Raw genomic sequence first — 5,815 nt, 5'->3', positions numbered from 1 at the left:
CCCCCCCCCCCCCCCCCCCAAAAAAAAAGCTGTTTCCCCAGAAAGGTGCTGAACTTGATTTTTTTTATTTTCCAGGTTAGGAATCGGTTGACTACAGAAAGCTGCAATGATTGTACATAACACCTAACTCTTCTTATAGATCCAAGCTATAGGTTGTGTTTCTTATGATAGTGTTACTTAAAAAATGATGTGTCACTCCTCTGCTTAGCCTGAACTGCATGTTTCCCTATTTTCTGTGCTCTGAATGTTTACATTTATTTTCTTAGTGTTCTTTGTGTGTTCCAATATGAATGGCTATGTTGAACTTGCAAAGCAATTAACTAAGGGTTTACCTGAACTTCTTGCAGTTAGTTCTACAGTGTTTTGAAGATATCCATTTGTTTTGTTATAACCTGGCTGATACTTTATTTCATTTATTGTGAAGTCAAAGACTACTTAAACACCAATTCCTTTGTATTAATGTCTTAAACGTGGAATTGAATTTAAGGTTGTGTTTCCATTGTACACTTAGGTTACTGGGTAACTGGAGGAAAAAAAGGAGATCCCATTCATCTTACGTCTTTCTTTCAACTTCCAAGCATCTACTTGTCCTTAGTGCATACTTTATTTTTATTTCAGTTAAAGTTGTATGAAATACTACCCCCGCCCCACCCTGCCAAGAGATGTTGTTTTCATCAATTGAGTGATACAAATTCACATGCATAAGAATCACAGAGAATGGGGATCTATGTAATGGAAGGTTATGATCTTTGACTATCTTTTAGTGGAGTAACAGCATCAAAGGAAGAGTGAGTAAGGGGCAAATGTATGAGCAAGTGGAAAAGGCCTAAGTACAGAAAACTACGTCTGTAAACAGTAAAAAGCATATGCCCTGATCCAATCCAGAACATCTCTACCTTGCACAAGTGTTTGTGCCTTTGAACAGGTTTGTTGCTAAGTGGGAAGAAAGGGCTGTGTTAACACCAATTGTGCAGATCAGTTTGTGGTACCATTGAGCGACACTTTGTAGACACCTTGAAGATGGGAGCATTCTCTTCTCCTTGCTGAACTGCCCCAAGTCTCTCAGTCTGTCCTTGCAGGGGGAAGGTGTTATATCCCTTGGATCATTGGATCGTTATTATGCATATAATGAGTGAGAAGCATGTGGGCTTTGGTTGCAGTGGTACTTAGTTCCCAAACTTATGCTTAATTCTTATTTGTTTTCCACGCAATTCAGTATCTGCAGAAGCAAGATAGTTTTTGGGTTTGCAAATTCAACATTGAGCTCTGAAAGAAATTTCATTAGCAAACTAGCCTTACTCCATTCAAGATTGGTTTTAATCTCAAGGCTACTAAGAGCATTTATCTCCATTCTTCTTTCACTAATAATATTGCAAACAATGGTTTCTGGAGATTGTGATCTCTGACCCTCATCTGCATTTAACAGCAGCTCAACTTCCACACTTTATTCAGCATAGCATTCACAAGAAAGTCTTCTAAATCGGTCCCTACCAGCTGCTATTCAGTATGTAAGACATACTCTTACTGTAAAAGCTTTCTCCCACATATCACTATTTCAGGAGTAAAATGGAACAGCTTATTTTGAATTTTTTTATTTATTCATTCTTTTGAATTCTAGTGTGGATTGAAAATTGCGAGCCTGCTATGCATTCTCTTCCTATGACTTCCTGCAAAGTACAGGTAAAATAAGTCAAAACACAAATTGTTCTTACATTAACAGAAATAATAATTTAAATAGTGTTTTCAAAATGATTGTTTCACTGATTAAGTTCCCATCTATACAACAGCTGTATGCAAAGGTGACAGATATTTTGTGCTATGATTATTTTTGTTTTGTTTTGTCTTCACAGCTTTTATTCCAGTCTTCCTCTGAGAACTTTAGGAAGCAAAAGCGCTGCTAGTAGTCATAAGCTCAAATAATGAAAAGTTTAAGGAGTGAACGTATTAAAAAGATACTATTCAAAATGTAAGATCTGATCATTTCTATTCTTGTATGGAGGTTATATGCTAGTGATTCAGATTGTAGAGGTTGATAAAAATGATTTACTGACTACAAAAACAAAAATAATATATAAAACATCTCTAATGGAAGACTTTTACACTGTTTTCTAAAATGAAGCTCTCAATTTGCTATACTGAAATCTCCAACACCCGCATAATCTCAAATAGTGGAAATAGCCAAGTTATTTTACTGCTATGTGTTCTTGTCTATGAAGAAGCTATCTACTTCCATGGATAAGCCCCTCCTCAGCCTACTGGAGAGTTCTGTTGTCACTACAACTAGTGAACTCACAGCACAGGAAGGGAACAACTCAGTACTAGGTTATCTAGTATGAAAAAAAAAAATTACTGCTGCCAAATACTTGAAAATTGTTTTGGTTTCATATAGAGAACTGGCAAATAGCAGATCCTGGAAGTCAGCTTATAATATCTGTATGCTGTGAACTGCCTGCTGTGCTGGGAGGCATAAAAATAAATGAGAACATTAAAATGGAAGTCAGGACAATCTAGTGTGATTCAGAATACAAAAAGCGAGAGAGTGCATAAGGAAAGGCTGGACCTGGTCACTGGGGCTGCATACAACACTTGAGTCCTTGACAAGAAGCACTGAATTCATTCAAATAAAATGCACTCAGAAGCCTATTTTTAGATAACAAGCCTATTGCATACTCTTGAAAGAAGATATGAAGCTTTAAAAATTGTTACGTGCTCATTTGACTTTCATTGACACCTGAGAAAGAAAAGAAGCCTTTTAGCATCACTTTGTACATTTTTAATAAAATAATCAATTGTCAAAAAGAATTGAAGACTGGAAATGTGTGTTACCAGCTGTTTCTGATGTATAGCTCCAGGCTGTGAGTTTGTTTGGTGTTTTCTCACCAAACACTGGGAGTCTTGTATCACACTCTATGAAACAACAGTAGCGCCTATTATCACATGGCAAATTCAGTGAGAGGCAATAAATGTGCCTTACTTCTATGTCCTGTGAAGTTAAGGAGCACCTTTACTCCAGAATCAGGGTGTGTCCAGCGCTATGTTGTTTTCTTGTCCTTCCAATCCTTGGGTTTCCAAGGGAAATGCATGAATATATGTTGTCTCATGTCCATGAGTCTCCTCGATAAGAACCTTCAAGAGCCCCCTTACGCTAAAGAAAAAATGTCTCTTCATTGTTTATCTTCCCATTTCTTCTGACTGATGGCACCCCATCCTTGGTTTAAAAACAAACAAACAAAAAAACAACAAACAAGCAAACAAAAAAACCAACCTTTTAAAGTTATCCTTAAGTTTATTTATCTTAACTTAAGCTCGTATAAAACGGATGTAAAGTATGGCTTGCCTTGTAGTGCAAAGCAGTTATTATCAAAAGAAAATTCTAACTAGGCCTTTGAATTCATGTGTGTATTTCTTACTTTGAATTCATTAATTGTGCCTATTTGAAGAATGATATTATCTTTATTTAACACAGCCATATCGTAAAGAAGAAGAAAATTGAGAAATTGGGTGGTGAGGCACTGGAACAGGTTGCTCAGGAGGCTGTGGATGCCCCATCCCTGGAGGCATTCAAGGCCAGGCTGGACGTGGCTCTGGGCAGCCTGGTCACCTGGTGACTCTGCACATAGCAGGAGAGTTGAAACGAGGATTTTTGAGATTCTTTTCAAACCTGGCCATCCAAGATTCTATGGTGATTCTATGAAGAAAACCTGTGTTTTTCCGCAGGGGAAACATACTTCACGCACACAAAAAAAAATAGTAACAGCCAGGACTGTGTTCCTAATCCTGCACTTGATTTATTACCTCAAATATTTTTTATATTAATTTCGTCATTTGTATTAATTGCAAGGAGGAGTTCATTCTGGTCTTATTTTTTTTTTAACGCACAATAAACATGTTTGTTCATTTTTACTTTTTCTTGCTTGAATTTTAAGAACAGCATTTCGGTGTGTAAGGGACGCAGAGGTACAGTTTCACAGAGTTGAAGATGTCTTCTGTTTAATCATAGTAACTTGTTCTTACCCAGAAAAAATAATGAACATTATATAAAGGAAAGAAAATGAATGAATAAATAAATCAGGTTGGGGGGACTATATGGCGGGGGAGGGCATAGATTGAGAGCACTGTATTTCAAGTACAGGAAAAGAAAAATGATCCCCTTGTATGCACCTAATAATTGCTGATGCTTTGCTCCTCCTACTTCCTTCTCTGCTTTGATACTAATTTAGTCAAAATAACACAATAACAATAATTATCTCTTTCCTGGACCAGAGTCCAGGAAATTCTTCATTCTTATCAACACAGTGGTAAAACATATTTTAATCCCCACCCTACTTATATATTATCCTCCGTAACAAACTCAGATAGATTCCAGTGAAATCTTACATTGCTATTATCCTAGTTCAAAAGCATTTTTAACTCCATGTGTTTATGCATGTACATGTATTACTTTTCTGCAACTATTTGATTCTTGATAACTCAGGAACACGGGAGAATATTTTAAGGCTATACAGATTTTCGTAAGTTTTCAGTAGTACAAGTTCATTCCTATGGAAAGACATTTTCATCTTAAAGGGAGTAATTTCCTCTGCTCTTGCCAGGACTAAGTGACATAACTGCAGCCTGGGATTTTCTCCAGCTACAGAGACCAGGAGCTCCCTCAAATTCACAAGCTAACTAAAGACATCATCCTGGATAAGAATATTGTTGAGAATTCTGATACTGAACTTTCTGTTTTCTCTAAAACATTACATCATGTTCTCTTCTACCTACAGGAGGCTTTTACACTCTGCCCTCTATATTCATGATGATCATTTTATTTGATCAGTGGATGCAATTGATTTATGCAAAATTTCTCCTTTAAGAATACAATTTCCACTAGGTTTAACAAGTTCCATAAGTGTTCTCATTTGCTAACCAGGAACAAGGGCATCCACTACCACCAGAATGGTTCATTAAGTCCATTCCCAGCTGTCCTCCCTAGAGACAGATTTGCCGCATGAATTGTATTGGCCAGAGCAGCAGCCCGAGTCTTACTGGTATAGACAATATTTTTCTGAATCCAATAAGCATTTATTTGGCATGCTGGTAAAAGGCAACAGGTCCCTTAATGAAAGCAAACAAACAAACAAACAAACAAACCCCTAAAACCAAAGAGAACAGAAACCAGAGCAGCCTTTATTCCCCAGGAGTTTTCCTCCAAATGCTTTTATTTCTCATTACGGCTCTTTCCAGCCCTTTGTCCTCTGTCTCCAGTTAGCATGTATTTTGTTCCACAGTTGTGTACATAAGAGAATCAGTGAACAAAGTCAGCCACAATCCAACCATGTGGAAAAATACATTTAAAAGCATGAAGGGGAAGCAGAATCCAGCTAGGTGTTTGTTAAACATAGGCTTGTCCCTTCTGTTTAGAGATGCCACCTGGCTAGTTTCTAACCAGCCTGTCTGGTCTTACTCGCGTGTCCCAGATCTGTCGGAGCTATTAGGTGTGCACACATCGGGTCTGTACGCTGTATGCCTGTCAGGGAGGGTGGATGTTTGTTTTGTTTCGTTTTCCTACGGCCTGGCTAGCCTGCCACTATTTCACACTCCTTTATCTGACGTAACAGTGCGATGTTGGGCACTCAGTGTGCTGCTGGGACTCAGTAAAGCCCTGCTGCATAACGGCAGCAACGAAACGCCGAAGCGGCGATGGAACCGTGGCTCTGCCGCCCCGAGCGCAGCGCCCCCTGGCGGCTGCGGCAGCGCACCCCCTTCCCCGTCTCCGCCGCTCTCGCGAGATTCCGGGCACGGGCGGGGCGCGGGCAGCGATTGACGGACTCGC

Source organism: Lagopus leucura, unplaced genomic scaffold, assembly GCF_019238085.1.
Source record: "Lagopus leucura isolate 7727_CA_CO unplaced genomic scaffold, USGS_WTPT01 Super-Scaffold_100019, whole genome shotgun sequence".
Taxonomy (NCBI): domain Eukaryota; kingdom Metazoa; phylum Chordata; class Aves; order Galliformes; family Phasianidae; genus Lagopus; species Lagopus leucura.
This window is presented reverse-complemented; position numbering follows the sequence as displayed.